Consider the following 21,022-nt stretch of genomic DNA (forward strand, 5'->3'; position numbering starts at 1 on the left):
TCTTCCGATGCACCATCGTAGCTTTGTCGGAATTAAGGACGGGCAGAAATCCGGTTGTTAACACGTGGAAATTAGGGGCGGAATCTTCCATTTAGGAGTATAAATTGGGAGGCGGGAGCGGAGGGCAGTGAGATTTTTGCTGGGTGGGGTTATTGGGGGTTGGTTGGGTGGGGGAAACAGCTGGCAGCACGCGATATGGCGCTGGTCAACCCATTAGACATGCATGCACGAGGAACAAGGCGAAACTTTAGGCAGGAGCGGGCATTATTTCACCAGCTCGAAGATCCGGGTGTCCCTTTTCAAGAGTACCTGGGCAGGCATTTACTCACTGCAAGCCTCTCTAAATGGACACCGAAACTGCAGCTGGACTTTTGGACCTTTCCCCAGCTGGAGATGTCTCATAGTAGACAAGGTGTGGCTCTACAATTAAGCAATGCCTCACAGCAAGCCGTCCGGGATAGGTGGGAGGTCCTGTTTCCCCAGGGATGGCAGAAGGGGGCCCTCCTCTCAGACCAAGGTGGCCTGGATCAAGGTTGCGGCGCAGCTCAGCGCCAGTGGCACCATCACATTCACTGACACTCATAGGGGCATCAGGGAGTGTGACTGTGGGAGTGCAGAAGGATGTCAATAGGAGGATCGCATGCAAGCCTCGGCAGCATTTGGAATATGTGGATTGAGTATGTGGCAGCCATTTCATGCTGTCAATGTATTCTCAGTTACAGGACAGTGCTGTTGTTAGTCACTTACTGAGGAAGGCTCACGAGCTATCATAGGCATGCTTGCTCATAAACTACTCGTGAACCCATTGGGATGACACTCAATCATTCTGGCTGTCTGCTGGACAAAATAACACACAATCGCCACGAGTGTTCCCTGACTGGAGGAGGAGTTGCAGACATCAGGATCCTCATGCCCTTTGAGGAGGAGGCTGCTGAACTTGCCAGGGCAGAACGGTAATGAGCCTGTGCAGATGCAGAGACAGGACTCTCCTAGAATCCAATGAGGATTCCTACAGATGACAGATGGACACAGGACCAACAAGTGAATCATTGTTCAGAGAAGGGAGTGAGCATAACCATCAGCTAATTGTTTTCGTTCTCCACTGCAGGTCCTCGCAGAGACAAAGAACAAGGTAGACAGCCAAGTTCCACCTCCACTCCCAGCTACCCTGTCACCTCAACCTTGAGCACCACCTCTCAGGATGATCCCTCAGAATCCTTAAAGGATACACCATCACGGCGTTCACCTGCACCCTCCACCAGCGCAGATACTTTCACCTCAGTGGATGCACATTCTAGCATAGACTCGGGGTCACAAGCTGGTGAGCACCTCACTGACACGGCTCTACAGCTGACTGAAGAAGTAACAGCTGAGGTCTCAGGCACTCTGAGGACTGCTGGAGACCAGGCCCCTACTCAGCCCCATGCAGATAGTGAGCCTCTAGACTCGGCCATAAGAGACCTATTGGAGTTACAGAGACAGGCAGAGAACGTCAGGCAGAGATGCTAGAGACCATGTGCAGACTTGAGTGAAGGGTGGAGGTATCTAGCCAAGTTGTGTCTGATGTTGTGGCTCTGGCATGTGAGCACCTTGCTGCCTCCATGCAAAGTGCCACAATTGGCTTGGAAACCCAGGTCCAGCACAACACACAGTGGCTGCTGGATATGTACTCGGACCTGCACTCCATTGCTCTAGCCATGGGTGCAGCGCATTAATGGCAAGGTGAGCGAGGGATAAGGCACCTTGGCCTCTCTCCAGGTGCCCCTTCTCCTCAAGGTGTCAGGGAGGTGCCATTGGGCATCCACAAGGAGGATGAACAGCAGCCAGGCAGCCTGGAGAATTCATCCCCGGCCACTCCAAGGTTGCCTTGCTGCTAACCTCCCCTCTGACAGTGACCCCATTGCCTCCAGCAGGTCAGGCTGCGGAGGGTGTATCTGCACCCGTGCAGGAGACCCTTAGCAGGCTGGGTCCCTTTAGGTCTCGAACCACCAAAGGATGCCTGCCAAAGTCATCACAGTCAACAGGGCATAGCAGACACCAAGCTGCCCCCACCTCCGCTGTGGTTGTCAGTGCTGCACCTGGGCATAGTGGTAGGCAAAGAAAGATAAAGAAGTTCTGATGGCAATTTTCAACCACTGTAAGGATTTTTCTAACTTGTAAATCTATGTTTCCTTGCACTGTCTGGAAGCTTGCTGCACTCTCATTTTGTTGCTAGTTGCTTCATTGGTCACAAGCATTTAAGGGCATGGAACTTCGTCCCCCATTAGATCCCGATTAAATCTTACAATCAAAACACTTGACTCACGTCACCAGCATTGTTGTAATTGATTATTCTGACATGAGGATGATTAAGCATTGGCCATCATTCATGAATGTGCGGCCTGGCACACATCATACAAGCCATCAGTTTCAGCTCACCAGGTTCTGAGCTCTTATGAGAATATTGTCTGTGCAGCATCTGCAGCAAAGTCATTGCATCTCCTGCTGCTGATGTCCTGATGGGAGATGTGAGGAGAATGCAAGGAGTCCTCAAGGGGAGTTAAACAGGCTGAGTGTGAGGGTGAAAAGCGTAAGGCTCTTCACTGTGGTCTGTAGAAAACCAGAGTCCTTCCTAGATGCTGTGAAAATGGAGAAGTGTGGGCAGCCAAACAGACCTGGCTGTCCTTGTTCAAAAGTAATTTTAAGCTAACATGCAAGTGTACCTAGCAAGTAAGGAGGCAACTGGCAAATTGGCCTTGATTGCAAGGGGGACCAAATGCAGGATTAAAGAAGTCTAGCTGCAGTTGACCATAGCCTTCGTGAGACCTCACCTGGAGTGCTGTGTTTCCTGTCCATCTCCTTACCCAGAGAAGCATAGACCCCGCATAAAGGGATTGCAACAAAGGTTCACTCGGCTTACTCCACAGACTAGCAGATTATCCCATGAGGTGAGAGTGAGGAGAATGGGCCTCTATGCTCAACAATGCAGAGAACTGAGAGGCTATCTATGTGAAGCTTAAAGATCTCTGCAGGGTGGATGCAGGAAAGATGTTTACCTGGCTGGGCTATCCAGAATGAGATGACAGTCTCAGAGTAATAGGTCAGCCTTCTGGGACTGAGATGTGTAGGATTTTCTTCAGTTAAAGGGCAATGAGTTGTTGGAAGTCTACACCCCATACGGTAGTGGAGACACTGTCATTGAGTGTGCTCAACTATTAGATCGATGGATTCCTAGCTGATAAAGATGACAAGGGATATGGGGTTATTGAGGAAAATTGGTAAACCATTACAAGAACAGTTGTGATCAAGGTGACTGGCAGAGCAATCTCGAGGGGCAAGTGGTCTACTCATGCGTTATTTCCTATGCACCTATGTCCTTAGGTCCACCCAAAAGAGTTCTCTGCAAGGCACTATCCCCATTTGGGGCAGGTGTCATGATGACATGACTGTAACCCTGTTGAAATAAGACTACATGTGGCTTTCAATGTGGCATGAAAATAGGCTTTCTGGAGCCAAGGGAACGATTTATTTTTCCTTACAGGTGCCCAATGTCATGGGAGAATGCAGTGTTCTGCAGGTACTGATGTGTGTATTTAGTACAAAGGGCATGTCTATCAACACAGATTGGCACATGCAAAGGATCACACTGCTGGCAGAGCTAATGTGAACTAGTGCAATTTATTTCAGCCATCAGAAAACAAGGTCAATGAAAATAAACAATTATGTGTGGCCCAATTCAGGAGCCCAGGCCTCCCAGTCAGCAGAGGATTAAAAATAACTGTAAAGGATATGATTCAGCAGCTCATTCGGCCTGGAATCTGTTAGCTATTAGATTGTCACAGCCTGTCTGCTACATCGCACCATTGCCTTGGCCTTGGCCTGTCCTCTGCGGCATCCTGGACCTCATCATTGCCATCGCTTTCCCCTTACTCATCATCAGAGAAAACATTTTGGCCCTCCATCCCTCCCTCTGCAAAGACATCCCTTCTTTGTTGCACGAGATTGTGCAGGATGCAGTAGACAACAATGATTCGGGACACACACTGTGGAGAATATTGGAGTGCACTGTCTGAGCGGTCCAAACATCGAAACCTCATCTTTAGCAGGCCTATCGTCTGAACAAAGGTGGTCCTTGTGGAGGCATGGGTGGTATGGTAGCCCTCCTCGGCAGCACTTTGAGGGTGGCAAACTGGTGTCATCAGCGAGGTCTTCTGGGGGTATCCCTTATCTCCTACCAGCCAGCCTGCTATCAATGAGGTGCTTCAAACACTTGTGGCACCTGGGAATGGTTCAGAATGTAGGCATCATAAGAACTGCCTGGGAACCATACACAAACATGCAAGGTTTGCCTGATGTGATAACATCAGCTAAACATTCAAAGAGTGAAAACCTTTCCTATTGATGAATGTAGTTGGTTGATACCAGGTAGCTCTCAACACCACATGTGTGCAGTCAAATAGCTCCTTGCACTTGTAGGAATCCTCTGATTGCTGCAAAACCCAATGCTCTCGCTGCCTGGCTCTCAGGATCCATGCGGAATTTGATAAAATCATGTGATCTTCTGAAGAGGGCATCTGTCATCTACCTGGATGGACTTGTGTGTCGCTGGCTGGGAGATGCCGTGCAGGTCCCCAGCGGAGCTCTGGAAGGAGACATTGCACATCATTTCTCCACAGTCCTCGAGGTGCAGGTCTTCATGGAGCAGCTGGCAGATGTGACTAACCACATCCTGAGACATCCTAAGGCACCTTTGGCATTAGGGTCCTCGTGTCCTTGCCTTTGTCAACTTGAGTTGCCCTTCAGTGCAGACTTTACTGCAGTTCCCAACTTTGCTGGGATTTTGATATTATGAGACACATGAGTCAGGGGGAAAACCTGCTGCCCTGTGGGCTTCGCCATAGAGAGGAGAACACACCTGAGCATGGTTCTCACCCAGTTGCCACACGATTATTAGGGTGGCCCTTTAATTGACCAATTGTGCTCACCTTTAACTCCACTCAATCGAAAAGACTCTCTCCGCACTTCAAAGGATCGCACTTTCAGGGCAACTGCATTTAAACGTTGGGTGGAATTTTTAAAATGGTGCATGTCACATTTCAAACATGCTCCACCACTTTCTACCCTCCCCCATTACCAACTTTCATCCATCACCCTTGATCCACCCAGTATCACCATTCCCCTGCCCTCTGTTACCCTTGAACCTGCCCCCATTACCCTCGAGCCTGTAACCATCACCCTCCATATGATTTCTCTCCCCTCTGAGCCTATACCATGCCCACTGTCCCATGCCCCCACCCTGACTTCTCCCTTTATCCACAGCACTTGTTTTGTACGATTCTGTTACCCCTCCCCCATAAGATCATCTGCTTCCCGACCATGACCCTGGATCTGCCACCTTACTGCATCCCACTCTCCGCTCTCACTGTGACTGTTCCCTCTACTAATCAGTTCCCTCAGTTCAACCCCCAGGAACCCACCGCAGACAGCACAACCCTAACATTTAGAACTATCTCCTACCATCTCTGCCTGGACCCCCACTCCTCAGCCCATTCACAGGACACCCACATCCAACATGCAAGGCCCTTCCTCCCCTCCCACATCCCAGCACCCTCGCCTTCCCTTCCTGGCTCCGCCCCTGCCCGGACAACCTTCCTCTGTCCCTGCCCTGGTTAGCCTGCCTCTCTCCCTGCCTTCATCGCTGCCTAGGATAGCCTGCATCTGTCCCTGCCCTGAACAGCCTGCCTCCCTCACTGGCTTGCTCCCTGCCCCAGACAGCTGCCTCCCTGCCCTGGACTCCCTCCCTCCCTCACTTATCCAGCCTCCCTGCCCTGTGCCCCTTAGACTTCCGCCACTCAATCATCGCATCATTGAACAATGCTCCCTAAAGATAAAAATAATAGTGGCTACTCACTCCAACTCCAGGAAGTTGTTTACCTCACCTGCTGCACACCACTTATTTGCAGTCAAGAATCTGAAGGCACGTATTTCTCGTAATTGGGAGGGGAACTTAATTCTGGCGAGCTAACCTCTTACTGAACAAGCATGACATGCAAATGTATGCTTGCCACTGGAAAGCTTGGTCTGTCTTTAAAGTTCAGGGAACTTAATTACAAAAGCTCATCCCATTGTCGGGAAGCTGATTTTTGGCCTCCCACTCAATTAAGTTCCCCCGCCACCTTTCTTCCTTCTCCCAGGAGCAGCACAAGATTCTGCCTTAGATTCCTCTGCGCTTCCAATTAAATTACAACGGTGCAGCGGCATAAGGCCTGAGGACATGTGGTGATGATGTCAACATCTAAGAATGGTTAGTTGGGTGAAGAAAAATTTTATTAATGGATATGGAGATAGGACAAGTACATGGATTAGGATTAAAAATAGAAAATTCTGGAAATACTCAAGTCAGGAGCATCTGTGGAGAGAGAAAAACAGTTAACATTTCAGGTAGATGATTAGGTTTAATACCCACATGGAGGAAAAGCACCAACATAAACATAGAAATACAACACAGAAACTGTCATTTGACCCAATTACTCCATGTCAATGTTTATTTTCATGTGAAATCTTCATAAAAGAAAATTGTCCTAATCACACTTATTTGCTCTGTTCTCATGTCCCTTTATTTAAGTTGAATGTTCATATAATTTCTGCCACAACCTCAATTCCAAAAGTGACTTCCACAGCATCACAACTGTGTAAAGAAGTTTCTCTTATCCTTCATGATGTTACTTTCTGTTCTAAATCTCTAAATATTTAATCTTGTATCTTTGGTCCCTCATTCTAGACCCCATTCGTGAACAGTAGTGAACATGCTTTCTAGTGTGAGTATTAAATATTGCCTAGATGGCACAGTCTTTAACCTCAGTCGCCTCTGTACCAAAACCAAAGTGACCACCATAGACGTACACGATCTACAATTTGTGGATGACTGCAATGCCATTGCCCATTCTGCAGCAGATTTGCAAGTCACTGTTGATCTCTTTAATTCTGCATATAAGAAACCTTAAATGTTGCCAAAACAAAATTCACGTATCAACCTACACCTGGTCAGCCAAAATTTCCACCTCCCATATATGTTGAAGGAGAGATTATGGAATATACTGAGCACTTCCCATACCTTGGTAGCCATCTCTCTCTCCCTCAACATTGACGAGGAAATCTAATACCAGATCAGCTGCGCCAGCTGAGCTTTCTAAAAGCTAGCGAGTGTTTGACAACAAAGACCTCCACAAGTCAACAAAAGTCTTAGTATACAGAGCAGTTGTTGTCACCACACTCTTGTACTGCAGTGAGACCTGGACTATGTATCAGCAACACATAAGAGCGCTAGAGAAACTCCACCAGCAATGCCTCCGCCGCATCATCCGGATTCAATGGGAAAACTGTCGAACAAATGCTAGTGTCCTCTTGAAGCCAGCTCCACAAGCATTCAGGCAAAAATCTTGCAACATCAGCTGCAATGCACTGGACTCTGTCAAGATGGCCAAAAAGCGTCTCGCTGTCAGGTCTTGTTTTCTCTACTCTGAAATGGCCAGTGTTCCAAGGAGGACAAAGAAAATCATTCAAAGACACTGTGAAGCTCTTCTTGAAGAGCAGCAGCATTGATATTAAACTAGGAGGAGCTTGCTACCAGTCATTCAAAATGGCAACAACTTGTCCATCATGCTGCATTATGCTTTGAGCCACAACATCTTAATGATGAGGCAGAGTGACAGAAGAGATGGAAAGAAAAGGAAACAAATCCTGCACTCCGGATTCCACTACCTCATGGGGTCATCCTGCCCATGTACTCAAAGATCTGCGGGTCAACAATCGGCCTGTTTAGTCACATGAAGACCCATGGTAGAAACTCACGACTCTAAGTAGACATCATCCTCGAATCGAGGGACAGCCAGCGACGACGACTGAACAGGCTACTTCTATCAAACATGTCCCATCTTTTCATAATTTTAAATACTTCTATTACATCGTCCATGATCTACAGTGTTGCAATGGAAAAAGCACCAGTTTTTAAAATCTTTCTTCATATTTGTATTTCCTCATGTGAGGGGGACACATCCTAGTGAATGTGTGTTGCACATTCAAGCCGTAATATTGTTCTTATTTATAATTTGAAGCTCATGGTATTCTAATTGACTTCTTGTAAACTTTTCATATAGATTCATCGCTACCCTTGGCTTTTATATTCTGTATGAATTGTGATAAAACCTAGAATTCAATTAGACTTCTTTTTATTGCATTGACAACTTGAAAGGCTACCTTTACTGTCCTTTCATATATATACCCAAAACCCTCTGCATCAACACTACTTTTGTTCAGAAAATAATTACCAAATTGTGTCACCTCATACATACACTTTGAATTCCATCTACCATTTTTTAAGCCTATTTTCTCTTTATTAATTTTTTCGTAATTTCCTTTGGTTTCCCAGAGAATTTTATTTACCTCCCATTTTGGTTTCAGCTGACACCACTCCTTCCAATTTAGATCAAAATCATTGATAAACATTGTGAACATGATGAACATTGTGGCATTGGGGCTGAACCCTGTGTGACACCATTCCAATCAATCTAAAAAGTTTCTCATAAATCCTTCTGTCTGCTTTCTTCCTTCTAACTAATTTAATTCATTTCATCTTTCACCTAATTCCTTAACCTTTATTCTCTTCCAATAAGGCATGTGTGGTCTGTAACGCATTTTTAAAGTCCATGTACACTATATCCACTAGATTTCCATATATTCCTTCTTAGTTTTCATTATCCAACTCTTTTCCCTGCTTTTATTCTATAATATTCTCCTTTGAAAATATAATTACTAGAGTCACAGCAATTTCTTCCCTCACCTCCCTTAGAATTCTAGCATGTATTCCATTAGGGCCTAGTATCTTGTCTTCCTTTGATATAACTAACCATTCTTAAATTTTCCTTATATCCATTATGATAATGCTCTGTCACTCTCAACCACTTTGAAATTCACTCTGATATCGTTCTCTTTAGTAAGGATTGATTTGGAATTATTAAATACCTCTGCCATTCTTTGACCATTTTGTCCGCAAACTGACATCCTCTCCTCTTGGTGGGTGGGGTGGTAGTGGTCGGAGAGGAGAGTTCTGGCTCATCTTTACCAGTATTCTCTTTCCTGATACACTTGTAAATGGCTTTACTGTTCTTGTTGATATTTTAACTTTTTCCCCTCAAAATCCTGAGATTTTCTAGTCCCACTCAATCTATTTTCTTATTTTTATATTCTCCTTTAGTTTTTATTCATTATTATTACTCTTTTCTGTTTTGCAGTCCTTTTCTAATCTTAATTGGCTTCTAACCTCCTTATTTATTTATTGCATCCCAAAAATACTAGTAATTACCTTTATTCTTGTAATGAAATATGCTTATACTTTTACTAATTACTTTAGTAATTAGTTTCTAAAGACATCCCAGTCCCAGTTAGTCCTGTGTGCCAATTTCTCCTTCCACCCCATTTCAAATCATGCGCAGCTTACCATTTTAGAATCTTTCCTAATGCAAATTAGTGATGTAGGTTTGTTAGTGCATTCTTTCTATCTAGTTGGATGTTAAACTTTATCATGTAGTGGTTACTACTTCTAAAAACTGTACTGATCCATTTCATTACTCGTAAACAGATCTGCCAAAGCCTATGCCATCTTAACACATTGTTTGATGAAGGAATACTGTACACATTTTAGGAAATCCATTTCCTTTTCTCCTTTTACTCCCTCTCTCCCCCAGTCAATGAGTGAATGAATCAAAATTCTCAGAACAATCATTTTGTTATTCCTACTCATCTCTCAAAATTGAACTGTTGGTTTCCTGCTCTATTTCCTTTTAATGTAGCTAACAAGCAGTTTTTAAAAAATTTTGAGCTGTTCTTTTTCCTTGTCTACATCAACTCTCTGCATAGCATGTATTCCCCCTTGGCAATCCACCTCATGTTCTTTATGTTCTATCTCTCTTAAATATATATCCTGATATGTTTTCCATACTTATCCAACTTGCAACCAGTTTTATTCTATGATGTCTAGATCTTCCTGTAAAATAATTGCTTCCGGTTCCCTCACTTTATTTCCCACACTGCATATTGCAATGCATGCACTTTAACCTTTTTTTTGTTTGTTTAACAACATTACTTCAGTCTTTTCCCCAGTTTCAAATAGTTCATTTGATTTTATTCCTTTAAAGTGTTTTCTGCATATTTCTCTCATTACAATTAGCAAATTCTGTTTTTGTTCCTTTCCCAACCCTCCTTCCTAGTTTAGACACTTCAATTTTTAACCCTTTTGCAAATGCATTAGCACCCTCTGTCTTCAGATGTACCTCATCCTTTTGGATATGACCCAATTTGACCCAGAAGTGGTGCCAATGCCCGACAAAGTGGAATCCCTCATCCTGACACCACATCTTCAGCCTTGCATTGATTTCTCTATCTTTCCTATCACAGCACTTACCTGGGGCAATAATCCTGCAATTGCCACTCACAGAGTTCTTAAATTTGTTTCACAATCTACTATCCAAGGGCTGTATTTAATGCAGCCTGTCATGACGGTAAACATGACACCCAGGCCCACTTAATTGCGGGAGAAGCCACATGTCAGCCTCACAGCAGCAGGAAAACCTCCTGCAATTAAGTCAGGGGTGGGAAACTCACCTGCTCATGGTGGGATGTCAGTTAGGCTCATTAATGAGCCAATTGACACCATTTATCCCTGAGCTCACCAGAATTTAGTGGTGGCTCAAGGATTAAATGGAAGCTGCTTTCCTGTGTTTCCCGAAGGCCAATCGGGGTTGCCAGCAGCCTACCAGGGGAGGGGGCATTGTCAGGCACTTAGTGACCAATTGAGGGGCTGGGCATTGGGGAGGAGGGTCCAATGAAAGCCAAACCTCCTGCCCCAGCCTCTGAGACTCTGGCACCACCCCCCCACCCCCACCCCCTCCTCGTGACCGCTATCCTGCCCTCACACAACTGTGTCAAGGGAGTCAGCAACGATCCCTGGCGAAGTCCCTGGAGCACTACTGGCAGCAGCTTCTGCTCCTGATGGCCCTGTCGACAATGGAGAGCTGCTGGATTGGATCCAGCCCCAAGTCTTCCTTTACCTACATCTTTGGCATCCACTTTTAAAATTATTCATGCTCAGAATGTAGGCATTGAAAATGAGGTGGTGTGTCTCTTCTTGAATGGTGAATAGTGGATTGATACAACTGATTGGTTTGCTTAGCCACTTCAGAGGGCAGTGAAGATCAAACCATATTGGTGTAGGACTGAAGTCAAATACAAATCAGAATGATAAAGGACAGCAGGTTTCATTTCCTAAAGGGTATTAGTGACTCAGTTAGATTTTTCAACAGTCAAATAGTGTCATGGTCACATATTGGCACTAGCTTTTTTAATTTCATGAATTGTTTGTGCAGGATTCAAACTCTGAAACTGGTATTTGAATTTAAGATCCCTGGATTATTAGTCCTGGCCTTCAGATTACTTGTCCCATAACCTAACTGCTGTGTTGCCAGACCCCTAATAACTGGTTACTCTCCCTTCCCTGGCACAATATTTTCTAGTCTGTATGACATAAAGGAAAGGAAATGACCTTACACCAGCTTAGGATGCCCCAAAGTGCTTTATAACCAATGTAGTACTTTATAGATTAATGTTGGAAAACACTGCAGCCAATTTACACACATCAACTTATCACAAATGTCTGTGAGCAAATGACCAGATAATCAATTTTAGTGATGTTGGTTAAGGGATAAATATTGGTCTGACCACCAGTGGAACTCTACTGTTCTTCCTGTAGAAGATGTGATGTTTTAGGTTAACTTATGAGGGCAGAAGGGGCATCAATTTATCATCTCATCTGTTGGATAGCACCTCTTATCATGCCACATTCCCTAGGTATCACACTGGAGCGTCAACCTGCATTACGTGTTTAAATCATGGGAATGGGACTTGAACCTACAACCTTTTGGATCAGAGTCAAGAATCCTTTTACAAAGTTACATGCAACCGAACCTTTAGTTTAACACCTGGGTGGCAATAAAGCATCTTGGACTGTCAGTCTGGATTGCAAGAGATAAACAACCCCCATAATTAATACATTTCCTGCCATTGCTCCATTTTCTAATCCTTTGCCACTTAAGCCAAGCCTAGCTTGTTGGTGTAATTGATATTTATATGATGGTCCTGTCCTCATGGAACATTGCCTGATTCTGTGTCAGAATCATTTAATAAAAGTGGAAGATAATGAATGTTTGATTAATGCAATAGTCTCAGAGGAGAAACCAAATTCTAAAGTGCAAGCAATTGAAATTCAACTATTTAAAATGATTGATTTTGTTATGTTTATTCCAGTTTTCTCTATGAAATGCAGTAAAGCATACTACAAGCATGGCTCCATAGGCTCCCACAGGCCTTTAATCATTTGTCCAAGTGACTGCTCTTCATGTGCCAGCCTAGCCAGTTGACAGACTAATTGAAGATAGGGATACCTCAAAATCAGGTTGAAAAATTTCCACTGTGAATACAGCATTCACTTGGTGGAATGCTGTTCTCTGATGTAAACATGAATACATCACAGTTTTTAAAAATTAAAGATATTTTTCGTTATTTTGAAAGATGTGATCTTCATAGACAAGTCATTTTACAATAATTGTACTTCTTAAAACTGTTCATTTCTACATCTGTTGTGAAATTTCAAAAGATGAACCCCTGTGTTGCGTTTGTGTAACATGTTTTCTAAGCGCTTTGTGGTATCAAGGTTGGCGAATAGTAAACGTAGCAGAGAACTGATAGCTTTTAGGACTGCTTAAATTGTTACCATAGCAACAGAGTCTGTGTAACCACAGTACAGACTGTCATTAATAACTGCTGTGAATTTTACATCCACTGTTAACCTAAACAAAAAGTCACTGCAGTTCAAACATTATGTGAAAGGCTTTGATCTTTTGTTATAATAAGGCTGTATGTATATTCTGATGGCTAATGGTAGAACAATGTATTGCAGTACCATCAAGCAGAGTGACATGAAGGAGGGGTGGAAGTTAACCCTAATATCATAATCAACTCAGAGAGGTTTGGAAGCAGGTTATAAGCGGCAAGTGCCTAGCATCTGCGCAGGACATTCCCACAATTTTTTAACGTGAACATGGCTAATCTCAGAAGCAAACCTGCATTTTACAATTCCACTCATGCCAAATTAGAGATCGAGCTAAACTGACCAAACACTTAAAAAAATGCTGATGCAGTCTCCAAAATGCTGAAATATTAAGGACAGGCCTGACATTTGAAAACAAGGAGTTTTACCCCTTTTAACTTAAGTAATAGGGATACCTTCACTTGAATCAGAGGAAACAGAAGCATAAATACATGAAAGTCTGAGCTTTAATCCAAACATTGGAAGCATAACGTGCATTTCTGCAGACGGGTTGAGTGGGAGGGTGGCAGGGGGTAGGGCAGGGCATTTTTTCCCACAAAATGCTTTACATTAAAAATGATACATTCTGGTGAATATTAAGCATTTTGTAATTCACAATTAATAGATTTTTATTTAAAAAAAAGAAAAATAAAGTGCCAATTGGATTTTCAACAGGCATAGGAACATAGGTTATATAGCCCCTTGAACCTGCTCCACCACCATTCAATGAGATCGTGGCTAATCTAACTCTATATAACCACCTTTGCCCCATATCCCTTAATACCCTTTATTAACAAAGATCTATCAGTCTCGGGTTTAAAATGAACAATTGATTGAGCATCAATTATCCTTCATGGAAGAGAGTTCCAAACTTCTTTCATCCTTTTGTGTGTTAAGTATTCTCTAATTTCACCCTTGAAAGATGTGACTCTAAATTTTAGGCTATGCCCTAGTCCTACCTTCCCTAACCAGCTGAGATAGTTTCTCCCTATCTCGTCTATCTATTTGCCTTAATACCTTGAAATTTTTGATTAAATAGCCCCTTAACCTTCTAAATTTCAAGGAATATAACCCCAGTTTGTGTAATCTCCTAATTTAATCCTTGGGTATCATTCTATTAAATCTGCACTGCACTCCTTCTTAAACCAATATATCCTTCCTGAGGTGCAGTCCTCAGAACTGCTTAAAGTATTCCGAGTGTGGTCTAACTAGGGCTTTATCTAGCTGAAGTTTGACTTCTACTCTTCTATATTCTAGTCCTCTAAATATAAAGGCCAGTATTCCACTAGCCTTTTCGATTATTTTCCATGCCTTTTCAATTATTTTCCGTACCTTTTCATGACCTTTTAATGATCTATGTACCTGCAGCCCTAAGGGCGGGATTGTCTGAGAATTGAACCAAGTGTGGTAGCGGGCGTGAAAAATTACATTTTACGCAATGGCCGCATTGGCGGGTTTTCACGCCCTTCCCGCCTCGTTAACTATGCAGCCACAGGAAACACACCATCTCACTGGCAGGTGGCCTCTGAATCACCCGCCACGCTGTTACCACACCGTTTCTTCACTCCAGGTGTCATATCTAAACTGCAGCGCGCACACTGTCTCAATGCTTGCAGCCCAGGACTGCTTCAGTGAAGACATGGCCCTGAAAGCCAAGAAGAGTTCAGTGACATGTCCCTGGAATGCCTTTTGGAAGGTGTGAGGGCAGAGGTGCGGGAGATGGGTTGGGCACAGTTGCGGGCTCTGTCAACCATGGTGGGTGGGAAACCTCGGTTAAGGAAGAAGGATGGCATGTCAGAAGTGCCTTTTTGGAAAGTGGCATCATCGGAACAGATGAGACAGAGGTGAAGGAACTGAGAGAATGGGATGGAGTCCTTACAGGAAGCAGGATGTGAGGAGCTATAGTCGAGGTAGCTGTGGGAGTAGGTGGGCTCGTACTGAATATTGGTGGACAGTCTATCACCAGAAATAGAGACACAGAGGTCAAAGAAGGGAAGGGAAGTGTCAGAGATGGACCATGTGAAGGTGATAGAGGGGCGGAAATTAGAAGCAAAATTGATAAATTTTTCCAGGTCCCGACGAGAGCATGAAGCAGCACCAAAGCAATCATCGATGTACTGGAGAAAGAGTTGTGGGAGGGGGCCGGAGTAGGACTGGAACAAGGAATGTTCCACATACCCCATAAAGAGACAGGCATAACTGGGGCCCATGTGGGTACCCATAGCCACATCTTTTACTTGGAGGAAGTGAGACAAGTTAAAGGAGAAATTGTTCAGTGAGAGAACAAGTTCAGCCAGACGGAGGAGACTGGTGGTGGATGGGGATTGTTCGGGCTTCTGTTCAAGGAAGAAATGGAAAGCTCTCAGACTATCCTGGTGGTGGTGTACTTGCCAGGAGCCAGGCCGGAGAGTTATTTTCTTGGAGGTGGCCTCCTAACTGACTGTTTATGTGCTTGCCATCCTTTTAAGGATGGTTGACAGGCTCCCAGTGCTGCTGTCCCAATCACCCCTAAAGCCTGAGCAGCCCCACTTGGAGAGGTAGGCACTGCTGAGGCATGGAGGAGAACCCAAGCACACCTCAAAATGGAGGCTCCCTTGAAGGCATAAATTTAAAGTCAAAATTTGGAAGGGCCAAGCAGACAAGCCCTCTAAATCACCCCTAATTGGGGCCTTAATTATTGAAATTGGTTGCCAACTTCCTTGTAGAGGAACAGCATTCCTACCCAGCCCTGGAAAATCTCTCTGGTGGCAAAAATGCATTGGGGAACCATCCTGACAAGCTCCCCACTGTCTCTGCTCTCTCCCCACTAACAATCCCACCTCCCCCCCCCCCCCCCTCCGTGCCACTCACCTGGTAATCCAGCTGTACGTCTGCCACCACAGGGTTGTGAAAATTCTGCCTAACTAGTCACATTCTGCCAAACAGCCAGATAATCACTCAAAATTGACCTCAAGGACAACACTTCCACACTCCCCCACATTTAACATTTAAAGACTGTGTTCAAAATGGCTCTCTGTCAACTCAGTCCAGTTTACAGAGGCATTGCACTCCAGCCAACCGCCAACCTTTTCACAAAGACACTGTATTCTCCAACAGTGTTTGGCTTCTCCCTCATCAATTCAGTTTGGCACCATTATTCCCACCCACCTTGTGAAATTGGTACGCTTCAATCTCTCTCCTGTTCAAACTGGTGGTTTTGCCTCCAATTGGGAGTTGGCATTCTCTCTCCCACTCCCTCTTGGTTAATATTGGCAATGTCCATCCTCACGCACCAAAGCCACTTGCAGCTTCTCCCTTTGTCCCCCAAAACACCACACCTATCTTTCCCTCTTCCCTTAATTACCACCCATTTCTTCTTTCCTCTGTTTTCCACCTCCTCCTCTTGAATCCTGCACCTCTTGTCTCATTGTTCCCTTTCTCTTTCCTTTGCATAGTTTATTTCTTCACTCCCCCTTGCAATGCATTCTGATCTCCACCTCATCTGCTTGTACTTGAACCTGATGGTCTGATAGGTTCTGCCCACACAACTCTGAGCTCTCATGGCCTGATTGCCGTAGATAGGAGTTCCTGTTGATGTGAAAAAATATGTTGCAGAGATCATTAGGACACTGAAGGGGTAAGTAGCAAGAGATTGAAATAAAGCAAATGAAGTATAAAATGTAAATCAAATGTAGAATGAAAAATAATGCTTCCCTGTAGGAAAATAGGACAAAAACCAAAATGGTGGTTAGAGCTGCGTCATCACTAGTATTTGGAAGCCTACAGAGTGCTGAAAATTCAAAGCATTTTTAGTGATTTGCTAATAGGGAATATTCCACCTTTGTGATGAGATTAAAGTTAGAAATCATATTGGATCGCCACCTACTGGAGTCACAGAGAAACATAACACGTAATATGAGACAAGTAGCTGTGACCGTTTTAACATAAGAATCTCCATTAGCATGTTGACGTAGAATCTATTCAATAGAAAGCCTGAATCATGTTCCGATTTTAATATTACATTGGTATATAATTATAGTCTACCTGTTACGGAAAGCGGCTCAACAGCAAAAACTGCTTGCATTTAAATTATGCCTTTAACTTTATAAAATGCCCCAAGGGTTCACTCTCCTGCAAAGTTTCTCTGATGCTCTAAGACAATAAAACAGAACTTCAGAATACCAACACCACGAAAAAAATACAGGTCATTCATCTCATTGCTGTTTCATTCAAAATGGAACCACTTCATTGTGCACCTTTGTCCAGAGCATAAAAACAGAAGCAGAAACAGAGCTAACAGATAAACGAGCTTTTGTGTTCCATGCTTTCTTAAATTATTACAAAATTGGCACATAAAGACTTTGACTTGCTGTCAACAACCAGGCTGCTTGCATTTCAGATTCTTGAATCTAGAAACCCACTGCCCCTTCTAATGAGAATAGCCTTGATAACAGTTATGAAAGCACAATGGATGGTTATTACAAAATAATAACATTGCCCATAACATGTGATTGTATTCTTATCTTTTCTTATTTTATATTTATATTTATTTCATATTTAACCGTATCTCCAGGTGATTTTCAGGCCTTGGCTTTTTAGATGTACAAATTGGTCATATTTTCCCAGATCAGCCATCGTTTACTATATGGACTGAGTTTGTAGCCTAGATTGGGTAAAGATAACTGACTGCAAATGGGGATGAGAATAGTCTCCAGCCTTTCCAAAGGCTGCAGGACTTTAATATTCTGCATAGGATAAAAATAAGTGACTGGAAAAAACAGTCGCTAGCGAAACAAAGGTCCACCTGGAGAAGTGGTAGAGTGGCATAGCAATCAAAATCGCTTTTTGAAGCTGGTGAAGCAAAGGTGTTAAGCATAAGCTATTCAATAGGTCAGCTCCACAGTATGCCTTGTTGGAGCTGAGGGGTGGGCAGGCTTGATGCTGTGTACTTTACTGCATAAAATGCAGCAGAAATTAAGGAAGCACTAAAGGTAAGAATTCTCAGCAACAACATTTATTAGGCAGAAAAATGCCAACTACCCTCATTTCACACTGAAATTTCACACGGGATTTAGTCTATGCACCAGCATCTGCTGTCAAAAATCAACATGGACCAGGAACTTCACCTGCCAGCTCTGCCTTACAAAATGATGCTGCTGATCAACAAGATCAGTCCCATATCTCCTCCATGCAACTCCATCCCTGCAGCTAGTCGACTGGACCAGGTTTCTAGTCACACAGCATCGCTTCAAGAGAGTTACATTGCAAGTGCAAGGGATCATTGACTCTGCATACTGTAATTTGAAAATCATGGTCACAGAGGGATATGACTGAAGAGAAAACTATAGGAATATTGTAATTTTTTCCACACTTGCCACACCAGGCTGCTTTGTTGCAAATAAGGCTGAAGCATTTGCTACAATCTTCAGCCAGAAGTGCCAAGCAGATGATCCAGTGCGGCCTCCTCTGGAGCTCCCCAGCATCACAGATGCCAGTCTTCAGCCAATGCAATTCACTCCACTTGATATCAAGAAATGGGTGAAGGCACTAGATACTGCAAAGGCCATGAGCCCTGACAATATTCCGGCAATAGTACTGAAGACTTGTGCTCCAGAACTTGCCGCGCCCCTAGCCAAACTGGCCCAGTACAGCTACAACATTGGCATCTACCCGGCTATGTGGAAAATTGCCCATGTACACACAATGCAGGACAAATCCAACCTGACCAATTACCACCGCATCAGTCTACTCTCGATCATCAGTAAAGTAATGGAAGGGGTCATCAACAGTGCAATCAAGCAGCACTTGCTTAGCAATAACCTGTTCACTGATGCCCAGTTTGGATTCTGCCAGGGCCACTCAGTTCCTGAACTCATTACAGCCTTGGCTCAAACATGCACAAAGGAGCTGAACTTCCAAGGTGAGGTGAGAGTGACTGCCCTTGACATCAAGGCCGCATTTGACCGAGTGTGGCATCAAGGAGCCCGAGAAAAACTGGAATCAATGGGAATCAGGGGGAAAACTCTTCACTGATTGGATTCATACCTATCACAAAAGAAGATGGTTGTGGTTGTTGGAGGTCAGTCATCTCAGCTCCAGGGCATCACTGCAGGAGTTCCTCAGGGTAGTGTCCTAGGTCCAACCATCGTCAGCTGCTTCATCAACGACATTCCTTCTATCATAAGATCAGAAATCACTGATGATTGCATGATGTTCAGCACCATTCGCGACTCCTCAGATACTGAAGCAGTCCATGTCCAAATTCAGCAAGACCTGGACAATATTCAGGCTTGGGCTGACAAGTGGCAAGTAACATTCGCACCACACAAGTAACAGGCAATGACCTTTTCCAACAAGAGAGAATCTAACTATTCAATGACATTCAATGGCATTACCATCACTGAATTCCCCACTATCAACATCCTTGGAATGACCATTGACCAGAAACTGAACTGGACTAGCCGTATAAATACTGTGGCTACAAGAGCAGGTCAGAGGCTAGGAATCCTACGATGAATAACTCACCGCCTGACTCCCCAAAGCCTGTCCACCATCTACAAGGCACAAGTCAGGAGTGTGATGGAATACCCCCCACTTGCCTGGATTAGTGCAGCTCCTACAACACTCAAGAAGCTTGACACCATCCAGGACAAAGCAGCCCTCTTGATTGGCACCACATTCACTCCCTCCACCATTGACGAACAGCGGCAGCAGTGTGTACCATCTACAAGATGCATTTCAGGAATTCACCAAAGGACAAGGGCAGCAGATAGATGAACACTACCACCTGGAAGTTCCCCTCTTAGTCAGTCATCATCTGACTTGGAAATATGTTGTCGTTCCTTAACTGTCGCTGGGTCAAAATCCTGGAACTCCCTTCCCAACAGCACTGTGGGTGTACCTACACCACATGGACTGCAAGAAGGCAGCTCACTACCACCTTCTCAAGGGCATCTAGGGATGGGCAATAAATGCTAGCCCAGCCAGCGAAGCCCACATCCCATGAATGAATTTTTAAAAAATTACTGGTGGAGTAATACAAATGCATAGAACAACGGCATTAAAATGGATCAGAGCTGCCAGTGCCAGCTCAACAGGCTTCATTCTGTGTCAACTTTTCTGAAAAGGCACGACATCCCTTAGGGGGAAACCAATACTCAGACATTTAACAATGCAGAGCAAGTTTCAAAACATTAATAATTTAGCACACATCATAAAGTTATCAGTTTTGTTCCTTGTTCTTGAAAATTGCTGTAAATGTTGATTCATTACTTACCAAAATGTCCCAATTTTTGAAGAATTAGCTGGAGGAATGGAAAACTTCGGTATGAATATAAAAACAAATCAATTCTGTCCTTATGTTGTGTATTTACTGAGAAGATACATATATAAAACAAGGCTCTGCATTAAACAGCTAAGGTTTATATATTGTAATTCATTCATGTAAAAGTGCTACATGCTACAATAAAACATTTTCCATATAAATAATTTAAATTATTTAAAACATTCCATGTCAAAGAACAAACAACTATAACGTACATTGTGTGGTTTCTGACTTTGAAACAAAACTGCTAACTTTGTGATGCATGCTAAAATCTTAATGTTTTGAAACTTGCTCTGCATTGCTGAATATCTGAGTTTTGGTTTCCACCTAAGGGATGTTGTACCATGTCAGAAAAATTGACATGGAATGAAGCCTGTTGAGATGGTACTGGTAGCTCTGATCCATTTTAATGCCTGCGTTCTATGCACTTGTCAGAATTTCTCCACCAGTAATCTGTCAATCTAGTTGACAGCTAGGTTTGTTTTATAAAGATGAAAATGGCAACTGCATATATGCTGATTTCCATAGAAAACATGACTCACTTTTAAATGTTTGAAAGTTTGCATTAAATGTGATAATGTAAAGCATAATGTGCTATCTCTTAGCATACATTCACATAGAAATGCTATTCTTTGTTAAAATATGTATCAACATCTTTATAAAGTTGATAATTTTGTCTTCTTGACCTTATCACTAAGCACATGTTATATATGATATTTTATTTCACTCAGAATATATCAGCATGCAATATTTATAATGTAATATTTATAGTATGGGTAATTTAAAGTACACATTAGTGGTTTTTTTCGTTCATGGGATGT

Source organism: Cetorhinus maximus, chromosome 14 (assembly GCF_964194155.1).
Source record: "Cetorhinus maximus chromosome 14, sCetMax3.hap1.1, whole genome shotgun sequence".
NCBI classification, from domain to species: Eukaryota; Metazoa; Chordata; class Chondrichthyes; order Lamniformes; family Cetorhinidae; genus Cetorhinus; species Cetorhinus maximus.